This window comes from Macrotis lagotis, chromosome 4, assembly GCF_037893015.1.
Source record: "Macrotis lagotis isolate mMagLag1 chromosome 4, bilby.v1.9.chrom.fasta, whole genome shotgun sequence".
NCBI lineage: Eukaryota > Metazoa > Chordata > Mammalia > Peramelemorphia > Peramelidae > Macrotis > Macrotis lagotis.
The window spans coordinates 268,848,606-268,873,268 of NC_133661.1; the positions used below are offsets into that span (position 1 = coordinate 268,848,606).

At 32.8% G+C, this 24,663-nt stretch overlaps 1 protein-coding gene and 1 pseudogene across 1 annotated transcript in view; one reads left to right on the forward strand and one right to left on the reverse strand.

Moving 5' to 3' along the window:
• Window positions 1–24,663, forward strand: part of MDGA2 (MAM domain containing glycosylphosphatidylinositol anchor 2) — a 701,528-nt gene that overhangs the window by 18,034 nt on the left and 658,831 nt on the right. The window lies entirely within an intron of this gene.
• On the reverse strand, window positions 16,138–17,278 carry LOC141520508 (alpha-enolase pseudogene; annotated as a pseudogene).

Genomic DNA, 24,663 nt, shown 5'->3' on the forward strand with positions numbered 1-24,663 from the left:
TTGTAATATTGATTGAAATATATATATATATATATATAATACTGATTCTCTTTTCCATTTTTCTTATCATTATTGTGTTTCTTGATCTTTGAAGTCCTCCAGATAAATTTTTTCTCTAGCTCTGTAAAATGATTTTTTGACAATATGATTAGTTTGTCTCTGAAAAAGTAAAATTAGTCTTGGTAATATTGTGGTTCCATTTTTGATCTACATGTAAGTAATTAGTATTCTTCCAATTATTTTATACTGTCTTTATTTCTTCAAATAGTATTTTAGAGTGCAATTCATTGTTTTTAGGAATTTCTTGATAGATTCACTCACAGTTATTTTATAATTTTTGTAGTTATTTTGAATGGAATTTCTTTTTCTTTTGGTTAGATTTTATTGGTAACATGCATGAACGTTATTGATTTATGTGAAGTTACACCATGTAACTGCTGAATTTATTGTTACAAGTGTTTTCAGCTGATGTTTTTTGAATAAATTATCATATTATCTGAGAAAGAGATAATTTTGCTTCCTTTATGCCTGTTCTTCAAATTCTCTTTTTTTCTTATTTCTATAGCTATCATTTATAGCACTATATAAAATATTATGTATCAACACCTCTTCCACTTATTAGCTTGTAGTATTTTTTAGTTAAAGAATTTACTTTCAGTGCCATAGCTAACCTTGATGACATGTTCATTTTAATTGAAGGCATTTTCATACCAAAAAGCATGGAAGTAGTCACACACTCCTGCTTCACTTTGTTGATGACTGGTAAAGCATGAGAGAATCATCTATTATCCAGAATATGTTGTGGACAAGTATGCTATGAAGAATTTGATATACAGTATTGATGAAGTTCTCTAGGCAACCAAATTTTGACATGTTTCCATAAGCCTTCATGGCTGACAGTATCAAAGACCTTGGTCAGATCTACAAACATTGTGTACAGCCTTCTGTTCTGTTCCTGACATTTCTCTTGGAGTTGTAAGACAGCAAATATATCAACACTCAGTGCAGCCTCTGAAGCTGAGATACAACAACAAAATGGATCAGTTCTCTGTTGCTTGCACTAATTCACATAAAAAAACACAGGGGCTCCATTAGTCAGTGCTCTACCATCCATATTTGGAACTATTGGTTATACAAATGGAGAAGTTTTGATTACTGTTGATAAGTTCACTTATCTTGGCAGTACACTTTTTGGGGATGTAGATTATTATTATTATTTTTTTTCAAGGCAAGGGGATTAAGTAGCTTGTCCAAGGCCACACAGCTAGGCAATTAAGTGTCTGAGGTTGGATTTGAACTCAGGTAATCCTGATTCCAGGGCTGGTGCTCTATCCATTGTGCCACCTAGCTGCCCCCCAAGGATGTAGATTATCATGAGATTGACTTGAAATGCCAGAGCAAGCTCAGTGTTTGTGAGGCTCTGGAGGAGGAAGTTTTTGTGCTTACCTCATTGTTGTATGCCTATGAAATCTGGACAGTCTACCAGTGCTATGCCAAGAAATTGAATAACTTCTATTTAAATTGTCTTAGGAAGATCATCTGGCAGAATAAGATACCAGAAAGACATTGTAGTTCTTTCTTAAACAAAACTGCTTAGCATTCAAACTCTACTATAGAGAACACAACTCTGATGGGCTGACCACATTGTTTAAATGCCAAACATTTTTTTTTTGCCAAAAAGACTATTTTATGGAGAACTCACACAGGGCCAGAACTTACATAGTGATCAGAAAAAAAGGACATTCTCAAGGTCTCTCTTAAGAACTTTGAAATTGTTTGTGAGAAATTGGAGACACTGGCACAGGATCACTCATCATGGTATACCCTCATCAAAAAAGGAACTGTGCTCTATGAACATAGCAGAATTGAAGTAACTCAAAAGAAATATCAGATATGCATACCCCAAATGTTCAACATGGGCTATTGGTATCTAACCAGTGGTAAAGTCTTCTGAGCTCATATTAATCTGCTCAGCTACAAGTGAACCCACTGTATCCTGACCCCACCATAGTGGCACCTTTTGGTAGTCTTTGAAAATGAAGGACAACAACCAAGCAATCAACCATGCAATATAGCAGTAGTGATAAAAAACCCAAAACAACCCACAAAACAACTTTACCCATAGAAGCAGTTGGTGACATAGTAGAAAAAGCACTGAGACTAAAGTTAGGCTCACTTAGTAGCCATGAGACATCAGGGAAGTCACTTGACCTCTATTTGCTTCAGTTTCCTCTACTGTAAAATGTACATAATAAAACAGCATCTATTCTGAAGGGTATTTGTGAGGAGCTGATGAGATAATATTTACAAAAAGCTCTGAACTCATGTCTGGAACAAAGTAGGTATTATATAAATGCTTATTTCCTTCTCTCTCCTTCCTTTCTTTCTCCTTTCCTTTCCTGATCTTCATGAAAAAGCCTCCTAACTTTGCCCAATATGTACGATATTTGGTATTTGTTTTAGATGAATAGTATATCCTTTATTAAGGAATCATTATTTTTCAATGTTTTCAATAACTTTAAATTGAAATGGTACTTTTGTTTTCTTTTCAGTTTATATTGATATAATCATATATTTATTATTTATGTAACATGAGCTATTTCATTTATATTCTTTTATACTGAATCAGTTCTACAACCCTGATGTAAATCCAACTCACTTATATAATTTTTAAAATCTGTTTTTGAAATTATTCATTAGATAGTTTTCTTTTTCTACTTTTTCTCTCCTTGATCCCAGGTATCAAAACCATATTTGTATAGCTGAAAGTGATTGTAAGTCTGCCTTCTTTGTTTATTATTACAAGCATTTATTATAATATTTTAATTAAGATTTTTCCTTTTGAATGTTTGAGAGAAATGTAATATAAATACATTTAGAGTTCATTATTTCTAATAGCAATGAATAGCATGTTTTATATTTAGTCTTTTCAACTCACAGTTTTTTTGCATTGACCTCATTTCTTTTTTTTTTTTTTAGGTTTTTGCAAGGCAAATGGGGTTAAGTGGCTTGCCCAAGGCCACACAGCTAAGTAATTATTAAGTGTCTGAGGCCAGATTTGAACTCAGGTACTACTGACTCCAGGGCCGGTGCTCTATCCACTGTGCCACCTAGCTGCCCCATTGACCTCATTTCTAAATGCAAATTTAGTAAATGCATTTCTCTGGAGTTCATTTATGCCTTTTTTCAGATATTAATTTATTTGATTGTCTTTGTTCTTGTTGATCTATTTTATAATTTTATATGTACTCATCTTTTTCTTTTATTTTGTTACTTATATAAACATTTAATTTGACAAAATAATTTCTGAAGATTTCTTTTATTTGCTTTTAATTATTGAGAGTTCTTTTCATTTTTGACATGAACGTGATTTCCTTCTCTATTCCTTTAATCACTGCCTGTTGTTTAGCTTATTTTTTAAACATTTAGTTTTATGTATCAATTCAGTAATCTTTTACATTTTCTTTAATTTTAAAACTTCTTCTTTGTTGTTTGGTTGGGGATTTTGATGTATTGAACAAGTTATTTGTAAATTTCCTCTCAACCCATCAATTTGTTCTTCCTCATTTTTTTACCTTGATTAAATTTTCTATTTTTTCTTTAATTTGTACTTTGACCCACTTAGTCATTAGAATTACATTATTTTTTCTCCAGCTACTTCTGAATTTCCTTTTTTGTATTTAAATATTTGGGCAAGTAGGTGATGCAGTGAATAGAGAGCCTACACTGGAGTCAGGAGGACCTGAGTTTAAATTGGACTTCAGACTGTGTGATCCTGGGCAGGTTACTTAACTCTGTTTGCCTTTGCTCTTCAAATGTAAAATGAGAAGGAAACCCAAGAAAACCTTATTATGGGATATTGGAGAATTGGACATAATGAAATGATCCAACACACTAAAATGTTTATTTTACAGAAAGTTATAATCTCTCCTTTCAGTCCAACTGAACTGAAAAAAAGAGAGCTATAGCCCTCATCATAAAAATACATAGAATAGCAGAATAAATTCCATGCCTGAATATGTATGTATGTCTTTCTGCATTTTGGATTTATCTTCTCTAATAGAAAGCAATGGCATGCTTTTTTTGGTGTTTTCAACTTACAGTTTTTTTATTGCATTCACCACATTTCTAAATGTTTTAAAATTGTTTTTCTTTTTATTGTTATTTTACAAATTGTTTTTGTACTTCTGCCCAAGTAAATCTGCATCAGTTCATAGAAATTTCCAAATTTTCAGTGAAATCATGCACTTTATTTTTTTTCCTGGAGCAACTCTATTCCATTGCATTCATATTCTATAAGTTTGGGTTTTTTTTAAACATATTTTTCAACATGAGAATGCCTCAATATCAATTTTTAGCTGCTAGGAAAAGAATCTACTATATACATTTTTGAACACATAGATTTTTTTTCAATTTTTCTTTGATTCTCTATATGTATATTTCTATTATATAGGTGAAAGAGTATGTACGCTTTAAAACACTTTGTTATATAAATTTCTAGAATGATTTAATGACTTGATTTTTCATCAAGAGATTTTTACATGCATTTTTATCATTAAATAATAAGTTTAATATTTCAAATTTTCCCATTTTGCTGAGATTATAGATGATGCATGTAGCTGAAAAGTTAATAAACTGCTTTCTATTCCCTTTCAATATCTACTAGAATTTTATGATTTTTATCTTTATTAATTTTCTTATTTATCTTTGGGTTAGATTTATCTAGGTCTGAAAGCTCATTAGCTTATTGCTTTACCATCCATTTCTCTTTGCAATTTTATTAATTTTTTCCTTTAAATTATTTAGATGCTATGGTATTTAGTTAGCATGTAATAAGTATTACTATTCAAATAACCTACTGTCCCAGGGAAGGGAGAGGATAGTGAAGAAGGGATAGAACAAAACTTAAAAAACCCAAATATTAAAATCATTTTTACACATAAAAATAAAATATTATTAAAATTAAGAATCTAGCAACTTAATAATTAAATACTGATATTGTGACCAGAAAGGATAACAATCATTGTTGGAAGGGTTGTGAGAAATCTGGGACACTATTACATTGTTGGTGGAGCTGTGAACTCATCCAACCTTTCTGGAGAGAAATTTGGAACTATATCCAAAGGACAACAAAAATGTGCATACCCTTTGATCCAGTAATACCACTACTGGGTCTATACCCTGAAGAGATGATGAAAAAGGGTAAAAACATCACTTGTACAAAAATATTCATAGCAGCCCTGTTTGTGGTGGCAAAGAATTGGAAATTAAGTAAATGTCCTTCAATTGGGGAATGGCTTAGCAAACTGTGGTATATGTATGTGATGGAACACTATTGTTCTATTAGAAACCAGGAGGGATGGGAATTCAGGGAAGCCTGGAGGGATTTCCATGAACTGATGCTGAGTGAGATGAGCAGAACCAGAAAAACACTGTATACCCTAACAGCAACATGGGGGTGATGATTAACCTTGATGGACATGCTTATTTCATCAGTGCAATAATCAGGGACAATTTGGGGCTGTCTGCAATGGAGAATACCATTTGTATCCAGGTAAAGAACAGTGGGGTTTGAACAAAGTTCAAGGACTATTCCCTTTAATTTAGGAAAAAAAAACTGCTATTTTACTGTCTGATCTTGTTATCTCTTATAATTTATGTTTCTTCTTTAAGGATGTGATTTCTCTCTCATCACACTTAATTTGGATCAATGTACAACATGGAAACAATGTAAAGACTTACATTTCTGTGGGGGGGGAGTGGGGGGAGGGAAGTGAGATTGGGGAAAATTGTAAAACTCAAAATAAATAAAATCTTTAAAGAGAAAGAAATAAATACTTATATTTATTTATTACCTATAGTACATTTGCACATATTGTAATTTCCTGTTTTACTTTTTTATTCTATCTACATTTATTATAGCCTTATCTGAAAGAAAATAATTATGTAGATTATTTATCACTTTCTATTATTTATTTAATTATTATTTATTCATCAGCAAGAAATGTTGAAAGTTTCTTGAATCACTTTCTTGCATTTAATATGAGATTACCATGCTCAATTCAGATGTTTTACAAAATAGAAATAAGGAAAATTATAAATTAATTAATTTTTTATAAAAATATCATGTAACCGATAAATTCCTGAAGCAACTCCTAAATTGATTTTGTAAAAATGAATAAAATAAAGTTTGCTAACTTGATTCTTAAGAGAGAATTTTTGTATATAAAATTTTCATATTGAAATGGAAATAGGAGAACCTTAGAAATGGAAAAGGAGACCTTCCAACAGTTGAAGAGGAACTAGAGAAATTCATTAGTAGCTAATTTTCCCAATTGTGTGTTGACATAACTGGTAACTTAGAGGGACGTGAATATTTCAAAAATACAAATTACCCAGATTTAAAATTTTTCATTTATATTTTCAGTCAAGAAAAATTGTAATTCTCTCCCCAAAATATACAAATAAAGTAAAACTCCTATTGAAATCATACATAATATGAAAAAAATTTCTACATTGTTAATGTCTAGAAAAATGTCTCATGTTGCACTCTGAGGTTTTTTTATCATATAGTAGACAGCATTTTTCATTATTAATCTTCAGAAATTATGAATATCATTATTCTGATCAGAGTAGTTATGTATTTCAAAATTTTTTGACTTTACTATTTTATTTTTACAAATTGTCCTCCTGTCTCTACTCACTTTTCTTTGTATCAGTGCATTCCAATATTTCCAATTGTCTTCAAAGTCATTTCCTTTATCATTTCTTATAGCACAATACTATTCTATCACATGTATATGCAATAACATATTTGGATATTTTGCAGTTGATAGGCAACTCTTCATTTTCCAATTATTTGCTACCACAAAAAGCTATTTTGTATAGCCACAGAATCTCTTTTATGCTACTCTCCCTCTAGTTCCTCCTTTTCCTTCCCCCCCCCCTTTCCTTTCTATTTCATTGTTTATTGAAATGGATTTCTGTACCCAACTGTGTGGTATAACTATGTACTTAACCACTTCCTTCCTTTATATATGTATGTATGTATATACATGTGTATATATATATATATATATATATATACGTATATATATACATGCATATATATATATATATATATATATATATATATATATATATATGTTCTTTGCCTTTAGAATAGTGTATTTCAGACTTCACTCTCTTGAAGTAGTGGCTGCTAAATCATGTGTATTTTTCTGTGACTCCTTGGTATTTCAATGTTTTTTTTTTCTGGCTGCTTTTTACTATGATGTTCCTAGTAGTTTTTCATCTTGGGGGTTCTTTCAGATTCTAAGAGATCCAGGCAACTTTCTATTAATATTTTATTGATGTATGATATATAAGTTCTTTTTTTTTGGTTATAACCTTCAAGTAACCCAATTATTCTCAAAATCAGTCTCTTTGATATGTATTTAATGTCAGATTTTTGCTCTGAAATATCTTTGATTTTCTTCTTTTTCAATTTTGACTTCATGTTGAAATATTTTCTTACTGTCTCAATAAATTTTGTATTTTTAATGCCAAGTTGTTAATTCCTTTCCAATTCTTTCTTCCATAGTTCTTCATTTAATTTTTAAAAATAATTTTAACTTTTTAAAAAACACATGACTTCATCGTTTTTAAGAATTTCATTTGAATTTGTGCTCAAACTGTTTTTTCTTTGAGGCTAATAATGTTTTGGAGTTATTTTCTTATTTTTTTTTAAATTTTTTTTCAAGGCAATGGGGTGAAGTGGCTTGCCCAAGGCCACATGGCTAGGTAATTATTAAGTGTCTGAGGTCGGATTTGAACCCAGGTACTCCTGACTCCAAGGCTGGTGCTCTATTCACTGTGCCACCTAGCTGCCCCTGGAGTTATTTTCTTCAGGGTTTGGATCTTTAATGTCCTATTACCATAGTAACTTTTTATGGTGAAATTCTTTTTTTTTATTTTTCTTTTGCATATTCTTCTAGTCTACTCTAGCCATGTTTCTTCCAATCTCCCAAAAATGCAAGAAAAAAAGATAGAGGAAAAAATAAACTTCAATTTGCAACCTGAGCCCAGCAGTTCTCTATTTGGAAGTGGAAAGTATTTTATATCATGAGTCCTTTCCAACTGTGGTGGAATCAGGATGTTAATATTAGGGCCAGGATCTACATAGTTCTGGAAGAAATGTTTAAACACATGTTGCTACTTTGTTGTGGTAGCTGAGTATTATTCTATTTTGCACAGCTTAGGTAGGGACTGGAATCTTTTATTACTCCCAAAGTGGTCTGATTGTGGAGAAGTCTGATTGCTGCCCCCACCCCCCAGCTTTGGCCTTTGCAATTTCTTGACCTGAGTTTGGGTCTGAGCAGTTGGCTATGAGCTAGACTCCTTTTTATTTTTTGGTGGTTTCAGTAAACTGCTGTACTCTAAGCACATATATCAGCTATAGGTATCAGTTATGTGGAGATATAGATATCGGATTTATGGAGATCTCTATCAATAATCTGGAAAACATTTCTTATTCAGAGTGACAGAACTCTTAAATTTCACTTTGGTCAGGGACTGCTTCCCTCACTATTCCTCAGTCTTTAAATTAGGATACAGACTGAAACTGAGACCCTATTCTATACAAGGTCCAAACCATATAGTTGCTATTTTCTTGTGAACTTGTTCCTCAGTCAATGCCCAGTCTAGAAACTGAGGTCATGCCTCACCCTGTATAACCACCTCTGGTCTCCTCCTCGTCTGAATCTGACATTGCTTTCTGAATGTTTTTCATAAACAAAAGAGAAAAAGAACAAGTCAATGAATTACGCATGTATCTAAAAAACCTAAACAGAAAAATTTAAAATCTCAAGTAACAAAGTACAAACTCTGACAATTGGAGAAGAGATTAATAAAATTGAAATCAAGATAAAAATTGAATTGATAAATCTAGATTTTTTTGTAAAAACAACAAACTTAATTTAATTTTAAAATTCAATTTTGTTTTATTTTCAAATATAAATTCTCGTCACTTCTTGATGACAAGAAGTACAATATCTATTGTACACATGAATTCATGCAAAATTTTTTTTATCATTGATCATGTTTCCTCTCATTCCCCCCAAAATGCAAGGAAACAAGGACAAAAATAGACTTCAATTTATATTCTGAGTTCATCAATTCTCTATTTGGAAATATCTGTAGTCTTTTGGAATTGTGGTGGGCCACTAAGTGGATCAGACTTACTAAGTCTTTCATAGTTGATTTCCTTTACAATATTGCTGTTGCTATATAAATTGTTCTAGTTCTCTCTTTACTTTGTATCTGTTTATAAAACTCTTCCCAGATTTTCTGAAAACATTTGCTTTGTTATATAGCACAATAATATTCACCAATTGTTGGCTATCCCCTCACTTTTTAATTCTTTGCTACCAAAAAAGAGCTTTTATAAATACTTTTGTATACATGTGTCCTTTCCTTTTTTCTTTGACATCTTTGAGGTATAGATCTGATTATAGATATATAGATCTATAGATCAATGATTTTTTTTTTTTGGTTTTTGCAAGGCAACTGGGGTTAAGTGGCTTGCCCAAGGCCACACAGCTAGGTAATTATTAAGTGTCTGAGATGGGATTTGAACCCAGGTACTCCTGATTCCAGGACCGGTGCTTTATCCACTATGCCACCTAGCTGCCCCAATCAATGACTTTTTAAATTAGCTTCTACACAACTTCATCAGCATTTATTATTTTCATTTTTTGTCACTTTAGTAGTTTTGAGAGTTCTGAGGTGCTTGGAGTTTTTTAATTTTCATTTCTCCAATAGTGATGTAGTCCATTTTTACATGACTCTTAATAACTAATGTCTTCTTACAAAATCTGTTCATATCTATTAATCATCACTTATTTGGGGAATGACTCATACTCTTGCAAATTTAACTTGGTTTCATATATATATATATATATATATATATATATATAGATATATATATGTATATAATGAGACCTTTATCAGAGAAACTTACTTCAAAAATTTTTTCCAGTTTCCATATTTTTCTTCAAATTTTAACTGAATTGGTTTTTTTACTGCAAAAATGTCTTCATTTGCACAATTAATCTCCCACAGAGCTATCTAAATTTTATTCATCATTAAATCTTCCCCTACTTAGATCATAATTTCTTCCAAGCTCAACTAATTTGCATATAAAATCATCCTTCATATTTAAATTACAGACCCATTATGAGATGATCTTAATAAATGATATGAGATATTTATTGTATTCAACCTTGTTTCTGCCAGACTACTTTCCAATTTTCTCAGAAGTTTTGACATATAGTGAATTCTTGGTCTACTAGATAGGATTTTTGGATTTATCAGTCACAAGGTTATTGTGCATATTTGTTTTGGTGTATTGTAAAAAGCTACTGTATATCATTGATAAGCCATTCATTTCTTATCCACTATCAAATTATTGTTATCATTATAGCTTTTTAGTATAATTTGAGATCTGTTACTTTTGGCCTCCCCTTTTTATATTTTCATTGATTTCCTTGATATTCTTGACATTTTTCTAGATTTTTTCCAATTTTTTCCCAAAATTTTCCAAATTTTATTTATTTTGTTTGAAAGAGCTTTCCCTGAGCAGTTTGATATTGTATTGAATAAGTAAATTAATTTAGGTGGTTTGTCATTTTTGTTATATTGTCTCTGTCTATCATGAGCAATTATTATTTCCCATTATTTAGAACTCTATTTATGTGAACATTATTTTGCAATTGTGTGCATATAGTTCTTTTTTTTTTTGGCAGGGGGACTCCCAGTTGTCTGTAGTTATTGTAAATGGAATTTTTCTATTTTATTTGTGCTGGGTTTTCTTACCAATATGTGGAAATGCCAAAGATCTTTGTGAATTTATTTGAGATTAATTATTTTACATCTTATTTTTATAACTTTGCCAAAGATAATAGTTGTTTTAATTAATTTTTTTTTATTTTTTTATTTTTTAGGTTTTTTGCAAGGCAAATGGGGTTAAGTGGCTTGCCCAAGGCCACACAGCTAGGTAATTATTAAGTATCTGAGACCAGATTTGAACCCAGGTACTCCTGACTCCAAGGCCAGTGCTTTATCCACTACGCCACCTAGCCTCCCCTGTTTTAATTAATTTTTAGTATCTTTCATATCATCTGCAAAAAGGAATAATTTGTTTCTTCTTTGCATATACTTATTTCTTCAATTCTTTTTTCTTGTCATTGATATAGCAAAATTTTTTGGTTAAATATTATATAATAATGATAATGGTCCTTGGTTTGCCACTGTTCATATGGAAAGACTTCTAGTCTATTCTTCTAATTGATTTTGTTTTAAATAGATACTGCTTATCATTTTAAGAATAGTTCAATTTATTCCTATGCTTTCTAGGGAGGTTAGGTAGCACAGTGGATAGAGCACGGACCTTGGAGTCAGGAGGACAGGAATTCAACTCCAACCTCAGATACTTGATTCTTACTAGCTGTGTGACCTTGAACAAGTCACTGAACCCTGATTACCTTGAATCCAGGGCCAACTGGACCCAGATGACTTTGAAGGAGAAAATGAGGTTGGTGACTTAGCATAGCACCCCTCTCATTCAAGTCAATTCACATACTTGTCCTAGCATGATGTCATGGTCTTCTTAAAAAATGAAGGACAAGTATTTTAAATAAATTAATTATTATATTTTTCAAAAGTTTTTCTGCATTTATTGATGTAATCATTTGATTTTTTTTTCTTTAGCTTTTGTTGCTAATGTGTTCAATAATGTTGTAGTTTTCCTAATATTGAATTAGTTCTGCATGCCTGGTATAACAATTCCATCTTGGGTTTAGTGTAAGAGTTTTGTGATAGATCATTGTAGTCTCCTTGAATTATTTTATTTTATTTTTTTTAAGTTTTTACAAGGCTAATGGGGTTAAGTGGCTTGCCGAAGGCCACACAGCTAGGTAATTATTAAGTGTCTGAGGCCAGATTCGAATTCAGGTACTCCTGACTCCAGGGCCAGTGCTCTATCCACTGCACCACCTAGCCACCCTAAGTTATTTTATTTTTAAAATATTTCCTTAATAAAAGCATTTTCTCTCATTAGGGAAATTGGTCTATAATTTTCATTTTCTGTTGTGACTCTCTTTAGATCGTATTTATATCATAGAAAGAAATCTGTAGGACTTTTTATTTATATTTCAGAGTTTATATCATTATTAATTGTTTTTTAAATTTTTGTGGAATTTGCTTTTAAACCCATTTTTTCCAGTTTTTTTCTTTAGGGGATGAATTTATGAATCAATTTATTTCTTTTTTCCTAAGGTAAAATTATTTAAAGGTTCTATTTTCTATTCTGGTAATATGAGAAATTAATATTTTTGTATATATTCATCTAGGTCCTTTACATTGCAAATTTTGTTGATATATAGTTGAGCAAAATAACTCCTAATAATTGCTTTTGTTCCTCTTCACTGGTTGTGAATTTACCTTTTTAATTTTTGACACTGGTAATTTAGATTTTTTTAATCAATTAATCAATTATCCATTTGTTATATTTTTTTTGTGACACGCTGTCTTATTTTTGTCATTATCTTTAATGAAATTATTTATTGTTTCCATGATTTATACTTTGAATCACTTGTTCTTTAGGATTAGGTTATTTAATTTCCAACTAATTTCTATAATTAAAATTTTTTTCTTCCCTTTCCCTTTCCCTCCCTTCCTTCCTTCCTTCCTTCCTTCCTTCCTTCCTTCCTTCCTTCCTTCCTTCCTTCCTTCCTTCCTTCCTTCCCTCCTTCCTTCTGACTCCAGGGTCAGTACTATATTCACTGCACCACCTTTCTGCCCCTCATTTCATTTTTCAAAATGATTTTTTTGCTTTGTGATCAGAAAAAAATGACTTCCAATATTTCTATCTTTCTGCATTTGTTTATAAGGTTTTTATGCCCTAAAGTACATGGCCAATTTATGTGAGGGTGCCATACATCACTGAGAATAGCTATAATTCTTTCTATTTATATTCAATATTCTCTAGAAGTTTCTCTTATATGACTTTGCTAAAATTCTATTCATCTCATTAACTTCTTTCTTGTGTATTCTTATAGATTTTTCAAGTCAACCACAGATGGGACTTGAAATTCAGTATATCTAGTAGTATTTTTTACCAGTGAATTAATTAAATCTTTGACCAAATATAAGCTGTGAATGATGTTATAAATATACAAATGAACCTTGGCAGAAAAAAAGGTTTCCCATCCTTGATTTTCTCTTATAATTGAAGTTATTTTGCTTTATTGCTTTGAGGTTTCCTTTGTAATTTCTTAAAATATGCTTCTGGGTTTTTTTTCTTTTGTTTATGGCTTTTAGGTAATTACATGATTTTTAATTCATTCCTCCTTGATCTGTTTTCCAGGTCAATTGTTTCTACTATGAGATATTTCATATTTCATATTTTTTCAGTGTTTTAAATTTCATTTTATTTTCTTTATTGTCTCATGAGTATCATTAACTTTCACTTGGCCAATTCTAATTTTCAAATAAATATCAATTTTTAAAAATAATTTTAACTTTTGTTTTGCTAAATTTTTAATTTTTTTCATAATTTGCTTGCAGATCTTTTATTTTACCTCCAATTTTTCCTTTATTATTTATGTGATTTAAAACTTTTTTTTGCTCTTGTTTGCCTTTTTCTTTAACTCTCCTAGGGGAATTTTTTGTGTATGAATTTTATTCAATTTGAATTTTTCATTGTGACTTTACTTTTTTTTTAGATGTTTTCAATTATCATCTTTCTCTTTGCTTGAGCTTTTTTTTTCTACTTATTTCTTTTTTTTTACTATTTGACTTTGGAGTTTATGAAAGTGTTATATTTTGTCAACCTCTGCAGAGAATGTCTGATCCAATCTTCTGTCTTTTATATCTTGCTTCTTTCATTGCTCAGTCTGGGCTGTTAGTTTTTGGTGCTTCATTTGAGAAGTCTGTTTACTGCTCTCTTTGTCTATGATCTGAAATTTCCTGATCCAGTTTAATCCTTTGACTATGTACTTGATTTTCAATAGAAAATTGCTGGTCTCACCTTCCAGCTGAATGGAAAATTCCATAGATTGAAAACAACTAAATTTCTCGTTCCCCTTTGGTTTTGTTCTCCTGACTTGATTTAATCCATTTTCACTTATATGGGCCAAAAGTTAGAACTGAGTCATCATTCTGCTCTGGGGTTAAATATCGATGTAGCTAAGTTTCTGGAATTTGTTCCTTGCTCCTTATACATATAGGGCTCTTGGTCCTTAGTGACCACATCCATGAGCACCTATTCCTGCCCTAAAACTGTATGACCTAGAACCAGGTAATAACAAGTGAGCTTTTAGATGGGACCCATTCCTGTTGCAAGTACCTGGGTGTTTTGATATCTCTCTCTTTGCAGGTGCTCACTCCCCTTAAAATCCTTGTGCACTGCTGCCATCATCACAGCCTACTGTCACTTCCGACTGCTCTCTGCTGTCATTATACTGCACTATACTCCTGGCTAGTGACATTTTAATGCACATTGACCTTTTTATCTGTCTTTCTAACTTGCCACATATTGGAGAAATTACGTTTTTCTTTAATTTTCCTGATCACAATTTGATTTCATATTTTATCCAGGTAATTGTTAGAGGAGATTATGAAGGAGCTAAGGCAAAAATTACTACCTCTCACTTAGCCATCTTGACTCTTCCTCCCTGGTTAATATGATTTTAAAAAGATGGAAAAACAAGTTTGTTTATATAAAAACTGAAAAAGAAGACCAGAACAATTGAAGAGGAAATAAAAGAAATCTTTAGAAGTAGTATGCCAAATTTCATGTAAATAAATTTTATAATTTAGAGTAGGTGTGTCCAACCCTCAAAGTCCATTCATGTGACATTATTACTCATTTATTATTATACTCATTGACAATAAGAGTTACATTGTAATCTCAAATAAATATTAAATTCTACATGAGGCCTTTGACACCTTTTTGTTGGATGATGCAGCACAGAAGAATCAAAAGGCTGGATACTTATGACTTAGAGAAAATGGAGGAATAGTTACAAAGTATAAGATGCCTTGATTCACAAAAGAAGAAAAATATTATTTGATTCAGTAATATCAGAAGAAATAGAACAAATTATTAATGAACTCTCAAAGAAAAGATCTAAATAAATTCTATCAAACATTCAAAAAACAATTAATTCCAGTATTACAGAAACTGTTTTCAATACTTCATTCTATAATCATCTACTAGATCCACAACCTTGTATTCAACTTTCCCTCTTTTGAATACAGATATTGATATTTATTGGGAAATTCAATTAATTGTGCATGAAAGTCATCATAATTTGCCCAAGATGTTGGCAAGCTGATCAGATATTTTTCTGAAGAATTAGTTTTTAGAAATATTGAAAACATTAAGATTTTCATTTGTGAGGAAGATCAAATGATGTATTTCCAACTCAAGTTTTTAAAACAACTTCAGGATCATCCACAGGATCATATCAATAAAAGGACCTCTTGACTTTTGGTGATATGGCAATTTATTCTACTTTGTGCATTCATGACAGATCATGGAGTGACTCAAAGAAGATTCCTAGGAAGAATATGACTTTCTGATAGATCTGAGGTAAAGAGTATAACTGAGACTTTAGGCTCTCAACTTCTCCATCTGCTTAGATCTGGGAGGCAGTGGACTATGACTAAAGTCAGATGATAAGGGTCCTGGACAACAAGCCACAGTTAAGCTCAGCCTCTTTAATGGGTAGATTCATTCATCAGTAGAATTTCAGTTCATCAAATGAATTACTAACCAAGGCATTAAAGTTGAAAGAAGTGTCTCAAAGCAGTTTTAAAAAAATTCTTTAAAAATATTTTAGAGGGGTAGCTAGGTGATGCAGTGGATATAGCACCGGCCCTGGAGTCAGGAATACCGGAGTTCAAATCAAGCCTCAGACACTTAATAATTACCTAGCTGTGTGGCCTTGGGCAAGCAACTTAACCCCATTGCCTTGCAATAACTAAAAAATATTTTAAAGAAAATTTTCTTTTATAAATATTTTATTTTTCACACCAAAATATATGTAACAGCAATTTTAATATTAATTCATTTAAAGTTTTTTTTCCAGTGGATTACTGAATACTTTTATTCTGCACATAGAAGCCACTAAAGGATCTGGCCCACGGGCTTGTTGGGGGGCTGCATCATAAGTATATAACTCTGCACATCAACACTGAGGGTGGGGGTGAGAACAGATCATTCTACCCTGTCACAAGATGAGGTCTTCCAAAAAAGGACCAAATGATCAGGTACCAGAAGAAGCAGTGAGAACACAGAAAGGTGGAAGAGAGAGGGGTGGAGTTATGTAGCAGAGCCCCCATCCCCAAAACAAAACTGGTCTACTACCTGGTGCTGCCCATTCTTTGGAGGACTTCTACTGAGGTGACTGTCTCCTACTAGCTCTGAGGCTTCATGGTCATGGAGCTTACTTGGCCCAAGGGTTTCTGAAGTTCCATCGAATTTAGCCTTGCTGCTCAGTTCTTCCTCAATTCTGAGAATTTGGTTACACTTGGTCAAACGCTCAGATCGGCAGGGGGCCTCACTCTTGATCTGCCCAGTGCAGAGACTCACCACCAGGGCTGCAATGAAGGTATCTTCAGTCTCTCCAGAATGATGGGAAACCATTACTCCCCACCCATTGGACTGGGGCAACTTGCATGCCTGGAGAGATTCAGTCAGGGAGCCAGTCTGGTTCACTTTGAGCAGGGGGCAATTGCAAGCTTTCTCATTCACAGCCTTTTCAATGCTCTTGGGATTGGTCACTGTGAGATCATCCCCTACAACCTGGATGCCTGCAGTTTCAGTAAAATTCTTCCAAGCTTCCCAATTATCCTGGTCAAAGGGATCTTCAATAGACACCACTGGATAGTCCCGGATGAAGCTCTTATAAAGTTCCCCAAGCTCAGCAGGTGAGATGTATCTGGTGGGATCATCAGGAGACTTGAAGTCCAAGTCATATTTCCCAGACTAGAAGAATTCAGAGGCAGCAACATCTATGCCAATTACAACTTTGTCAGTATAGCCAGCCTTGCCCATTGATTCTTTATTCTCCAGTATGTTAGGAGCAAAGCCACCTTCATCTCCTACATTGGTGGCATCCTGTCCATATTTCTTCTTAATCACATTCTTTAGGTTGTGGTAGACCTCAGCTCCAATGCACATGGCCTCCTTGAAGTTTGATGCTCCAACAGGAAGGATCAGGAACTCTTGCATTGCTAGCCTGTTACCAGCATTGGAGCCACTGTTGATCACATTTGAAGGATGGAACTGGCAGGATGACTTCTTCATTGCCTGCAAGATCAGCAATATGGCGGAACAAGGAGACGCCTTTCTCTGCAGCCCCAGCCTTACAAAAATCCAGAGACACTACCAGTATGGCATTTGCTCCAAATTTAGATTTATTCTCAGAACCATCCATCTCTATCATCAATTTGTCATTCTTCTCCTGCTCCACAACATTCAGTTTCTTGCTAATCAGGGTCGGGGCAATAGTTTTATTGATGTGCTCAATCGCTTTTGAGACACCTTTCCCCATATAGCGGGTCTTATCATTGTCTCAGAGCTCCAGGGCTTCATGGATGCCAGTAGAAGCCCCACTGGGCACAGCAGCTCTGAAGAGACCTTTTGAAGTGTAGATATGAACTTCAATGGTGGGGGTTTTCACGAGATTCAAAGATCTCTCTTGTAATGATCTCCAAAATCGACATGTTGAATTTATGAATGGGGCTAGCTCTGCAGGATTCAGAGGAGAGAGGCAGTGGGCTCTTTCAAAGTTTTGAGTTACAAATTGTATCCCTCCTTTCTTGCCTTCCCCCACCCTAAGATAGTAAGAAATTTAATTTAGATTGTATCTGTGCAATAATGTAAAACACTTAAATTGTTTTTTAGGTTTTTTAGTTTTTTTAAGTTTTTTAAAATATGTAGCTTATCTGCCAAGTCAAACCCAGGAACTGCGTGAATATAATTATAAAAGACTTTTGATATAAATAAAGTCATATTTAAGTAATTGGAGAAATATTATTTGTTCATGGATGGACAGAACCAATATAACAAAAATGACAATTCTCCCTAAACTAATATTTCTTCAATGACATCTCAATTAAATTGACAAAAACTGTTTTGAACTTGAAAAAAATAATGAAAATTTCTTTTGGAAGAACAAAATGTTATGAATTTAAAAGGGATTTATGAAAAAATGTAATAGATGTTTAGCAGTGCTAGATCTGATTATAAGGCAATAATCATCAGAACTATCTAATGTGGTCTAAGAAGTAGAAATATGGATGAATGAAATAAAGTAGTAAATAATTATGGTAAATGTATTTGAAAAATGTAGATATTTAAATTTTCAGAATAAGAATGCAATATTAGTTAAAAACCATTGGAAAACCTGGAGAGTAGTCTGGTAGGCATTGAGTATAGATCAATGTTTAATATCACATACCAATGTAAGGTCAAAATGTACACATGACCTTATAATAAAAGGAAATATCACAAGAAAACTAGAAGAACTTGAAACACATTACCTATCAGACTTATAGATAAGAGAAGAATTTATGAATAAAGGAGAGATAACTCTGTGAGATGTAAAAGGGATAATTTTAATAGCACTAAATTAAAAGTTTTTTTGTTCAAATCAAGCCAATATAGCCAAGATTAGAAGGAAAGCATAAAATGGGAAAAATTTCATAGACAGTTTCTTATATAAAGCTCTCATATCAACAACTTAGAGAATTTTTAATAATTATGTTTTGCCCTTTGTTCCCAAAGAAGACTATGACATCAGGGAAATGATATCAAGACAAGCACATGAATTGGATTTGAGTGAGAGGATGCTTGCTAAGACACTATTCTCACTTTCTCCTCCAGAGGCATCTGGATCCAGTGGTCAAAAATGAATTAGGATGACTGGAGATGTCCTTGAATGAGAAGCAATCAGGATTAAGTGACTTGTCGAGGGTGACATAGCTATTTAGTGTCATGTGTCTGAGACTGAATTTGAACTTCTGTTCTCCTGACTCAAAGGCCAGTGCTCTGTTCAATACACCACCTAGCTTCTTATTAAATTTTTAAAAATTTACATAATTACCTAATTGATAAATAGTCAAAGTATATGAACATATGGTTTTTAATGAAATCAAAACTAAATATAGTCATATAAAATAATCTAAATCATAATGATTAAATAAATGCCAATTAAACTTTGAGATATCATCTCACACCTTTTAGATTGCCTAAAATGATAGAAAAGAAAATGACAAATGTTGAAAGGGATGGGGAAAAATTGAGACATTAATTGTAATAGTGAACTCCTCCAATCATTTTGCTGTGCAATTTGGAATCATGTCCAAAGAGTTATAAAACCATGTATACCTTTGACTTAGCACTATTAGATCTGTTTCCCAAGGTGATCAGGAATAAAAAAGGAAAATAATCTATGTGTTCTATAATATTTATAGTAATTCTTTTTGTGGTGACAAAGAACTGGAGATTGAGGGGATGTCGATCAATTGAAGAATAGTTAAAAAAAGTTGTGGTATATGTAATGGAATACTATGCTCCTGTAAGCAATGATGAACTCATCGATTTTAGACTTGCATCAAATAATGAAAAGTAAAGTCAACAGAGCCAAGAAAACATTATGTACAATAATTTGCTCAAAGAATAAGTTATTCTGAGTATTGTCAATGTACAAATAAACTATAGATAACCTATGAAGAAAAATGATATGTACTTCCAAAGAAAGAACTAATAAGTAGAAGTGTTTATAGGATGGCTTTTTCTATAGCAGGGCAGAGCAGGAGGGAGGGAGACAGTTCAGAACTTAAAATGTAATTAAAAAATAAATAAAATTAAACTAAAAATATGTAGCAATTTGATATTTTGACTGTTAGTCAAAGAAAATTTCCTGTCAAGGTTTGTAATAGTTGCATCACAAGCCAGTTTATAGAGTAGATTTATTCATTAATTTCTATTCCTAAATATTTTTTAAAAATCAGATTCTCTTTAAAAAATGAAAATTCATTTCTATCTTACTTAATTGAATTCTCTTTAGAGGAATAAGAAAGCATAAGTTTTGAACACTTTCTCTTCAGACTTTATTTATTTATTCATTCACTCATTTATTTATTTATTAAAGATATTATTTGAGTTTTACAATCTTACTTCCCTCCCCCACCCCCACCCCCACGGAAACAATCTGTCAGTCTTTACTTTGTTTCCATGTTGTACATTGATCCAAATTGAGTGTGATGAGAGAGAAATCATATCCTTAAGGAAGAGACAAAAAGTCTAATAGATAACAAGATCAGACAATAAGATATCTGTTTTTTCTTGTCTTGGCAAATAGACTCCAAGGTATTTTATATTATCTGAGGTTACTTTGAATGGGATTTCTCTTTCTCTTCCTGCTGTATCTTGCTAGACATATATAGAAATTTGAGGATTTATGAAGGGTTATTTTATAACCTGCAACTTTGCTAATATTGCTAATTGTTTCCAGTAGTTTTTTGGATGATTTTTTGGGATTATCTAGGTAGACCATCATGTCATATGCAAAGAGTGAAAGTTTTGTCTCTTCCCTCTCAATTCTAGTTCCTTCAATTTCTTTTCCTTCTCTAATTGCTGAAGCTAACATTTCTAAAACAATATTGAATAGTAGTGGTGATAATGGGCACCCTTGTTTCACCCCTGATCTTATTGGGAATGCCTCTAGCCTCTCCCCATTGAATATAATGCTTGTTGATTGTTTCAAAAAGATACTGCTAATTCTAAGGAACAGTCCATTTATTCCTACACTCTCTAGTGTTTTTATTTGGAATGGATGCTGTATTTTGTCAAAAGCTTTTTCAGCATCTATTGATATGTTCATATAATTTCTGATAGGTTTGTTGTTGATGTTTTGAGTATACTAACAGTTTTCCTAATATTGAACCAACCCTGCATTCCTGGGATAAATCCAACTTGATCATAATGTATTATGGTAATGATAACTTGTTGTAATCGTTTTGCTAAGATTTTATTTAAGATTTTTGCATCTATATTCATCAGGGAGATAGGTCTATAATTTTCTTTCTCTGTTTTAACTCTTCCTGGTTTAGGTAACAGCACCATATAGGTTTCATAGAAAGAGTTAGGCAGAGTTCCATCTTTCCCCATTTTTCCAAAGAGTTTATATAGAACTGGAACCAAGTGTTCCTTAAATGTTTGGTAGAATTCACTTGTGAGTCCATCAGGCCCTGGAGATTTTTTCTTAGGGAGTTCAATGGTGGCTTCTTGAATTTCTTTTTCTGAGATAGAGTTGTTTAGGTATTTAATGTCCTCTTCATTTAACCCGGGTAACTTATATTTTTGTAAAAATTCATCCATTTCCCTTAGATTATAAAATTTATTGGCATAGAGTTGGGCAAAATAATTTTGAATTATTACTTTAATTTCCTTCTCATTGGTGGTGAGTTCACATTTTTCATTTACGATACTAGCAATTTGGTTTTCTTCTTTCTTTTTTTTAATCAAATTGACCAGAGGTTTATCAATTTTATTGTTTTTTTCATAATACCAACTTTTGGCTTTATTTATTAATTCAATAGTTTTTTGCCTTTGCTTTTATTTATTTCTCCTTTAAGTTTTAGAATTTCTAATTTGGTATTTAATTGGGAATTTTAAATTTTTTCTTTCTCTAATATTTTAGTTGCATGTTTAGTTCAATGATTTCCTCTTTCTCCAATTTATTCATGTAAGCATTTAAAGTTATAATATATCCCCTGAGAGTTGCTTTGAGTGAATCCCACAGGTTTTTGTATGTTGTTTCATTATTTTCATTATGTATGATAAAGTGGTTAATTTTTTCTCTAATTTTTTTTGGTTCACCCATTCTTTAAAATGAGGTTATTCAGTTTCCAATTGGTGCTGGGTCTATAACTCCTTGGCCCAACATTGCATATGACTTTTATTACATTGTGATCTGAGAAAGATGTATTCACTACTTCTGTCCTACAGTTTCTTATTAGGTTTTTAATGTCCTAGTACATGGTCAATTTTTGTATAAGTTCTATGTACTACAGAGAAAAAGGAGAAAAAGGTATATTCCTTTCTATCCCCATTCAATTTCCTCCATAAGTGTACCTTATCTAGTTTTTCTACAATGTATTTACCTCCTTAACTTCCTTCTTGCTTATTTTATAATTTGCTTTATCTAGATGTGAGAGTGGGAGGTTGAGGTCTCCCACTAGTAGAGTTTTGCTCTCTATGTCTTCCTGTAGTTCTTTCAGCTTCTCCTCTAAGAATTTGGATGCTATCCCATTGGGTGTGTGTCTATGTATGTGTGTCTGTCTGTGTGTGTGTGTGTGTGTGTGTGTGTGTGTGTGTGTGTGTGTATTCAGTATTGAAATTATTGTCTATGGTATTTTTAGGAGGATAAGGTTTCCTTCCTTATCTCTTTTAACACTATCCATTTTTGCTGCTGCCTTGTCTGAGATAAGGATTGCTACCACTGCTTTTTTTACTTCAGTTTAAGCAAAATATATTTTGCTCCAACCTTTTACCTTTACTCTTTGAATGAATTTCTTGTAAGCAGCATATTGCAGGATTCTGGTTTTTAATCCACTCTGCTATTTGGTTCTGTTTTAAGGGAGAGTTCATCCCATTCACATTCAAAGTTATGATTACTAATTCTTTATTGCTCTCCATGCTTTCTTCCCTTTGCTTGTATTTTCCCCCTTTCCCCTCATCCATATTCCCCAGTGTTTTGTTTCTGAATACCATCCCCTTCAGCGTGTTTGCCCTCTGATATCACCCCTCCCCTTTCTTTCCCCTTTCCCTTTTTCCTTCCCTTCCTTTTGTTAGTTCCCCTTTTTTCCCAACTCCCCTCTTTCTCCATCCCCCTCCCCTTTTCCCCTTTTAATACTTGAAAGGTTAGATGTTTTTTAAGTTAACTATGTGTAAGTTGACTTTAATCCAAGTCTGATGAGAAGAAGATGCAGTTTTTTCTCATCTCCTCCCTTCTTCCTCTCTATTACGATAGGTATTTTGTACCTCTTCATGTAATGAGACTTACTCCATTCAATCCCTCCTCCCATCTCCTTCTTGCCCCCCTTTTTAAGGAGGTAGTGTTTTTTTTAGATCATTCTATCTGAGTCATAGAAAATTCTGAATAGCTATCACTTCTAGCTAAGTTCATTCTATCTAATAGAATTAAAATTCTTGAGAGTTATTAGAGTCTTTCTCCCAGGTCTGGTAAAACCCAGTTACATCCCATTGGATAGCAGTCTCATGGATAGGTCATTAATGTCCATCACTTCTGGCTAGGTATACTCTCTGTTAGAGTTACAATTCTCAAGATTTATAAGAATCTTTTCCCCCATGCTGAAATATAGCTAATTTCAACTTATTGGATAGCAGCTTTTTTTCTTTTGCCGCCCCCCCCTTTAACCTTTCCATGTGTCACTTGAACCTCCTGTTTGATGTCCAAATTTTCTGTTTAGCTCTGGTCTTTTCATCAGAAATTTTTGGAATTCTTCCATTTCATTAAATGTCCATCTTTTTCCCTGGAAAAGAAAGCTTAGTTTTGCGGAACTGTGGATTTTTGGCTGCATTCCAGGCTCCCTTGCTCTTCGAAATATCTCGTTCCAGGCCCTTCGATCCCTTAATGTTGATGCAGCCAGGTTCTGTGTGATCCTTACTGTGGCTGCTTGATATTTAAATTGTTTCTTTCTGGCTGCTTGCAGAATTTTCTCTTTCATCTGATAGTTCTGGAATTTGGCCACAACATTCCTTGGTGTTTTCCTTTTAAGGTCATTTTCTGGAGGGGATTGATGTATTCTTTCAATAACTACTTTGCCCTCTGGTTCCATGATATCAGGGAAGTTTTCCATCACTAGATTCTGTATTATTAAGCTTAGGCTTTTTTTTTTCTCTTCAATATTTTCAGGAAGTCCAATAATTCTCAGGTTGCCCCTCCTTGATGTATTCTCAAGGTCAATGGTTTTGCTGATGAGGTATTTTACATTTTCTTCTATTTTTTCTATTTTTTGAATTTGTTTAACTGGCTCTTGCTGTCTCATGGAGTCATTAGTTTCTTCAGATTCCATTTTTTTTTAGTGAGAAGTTTTCTTTATTAACCTTTTGCGATTCCTTTTCTAATTGGTCCATTCTACTTTTGAGAGAGCTTTCTGTTTGACCAGTTGAGGTTTTGAGAGAATTATTTTTATTTTGCATTTGCCCAGTTGAGGATCTGAGAGAATTATTCTCATTTTGTATTTGTCCAATTGAGGATCTGATAGATTTCTTCTTATTTTATATTTGTCCAATTGTATTTTCTAAGGATTTGCTTTCTTGTTTCAATGTATTAATTGTCTCTCTCAAATTTTCCAGTTGATTTTTAAACTCCTTCCTTATTTCTTCAAGGAAGTCCTTCTGTGCTAAAGACCAGATAGTATTCTCCTCAGAGGTTCTAGGTTACTCTGAGTTAGAGTCTTTTCCTTCCAAGAATTTTTCTATGGATCCACCATTCCACTGACCCTTCTTCATTTTGCTAAGACCTTGAGTTGGGGAGGGGCTGGTTCACAGGGGCCTGGGATCACTAGAGGCTTTACTCACTG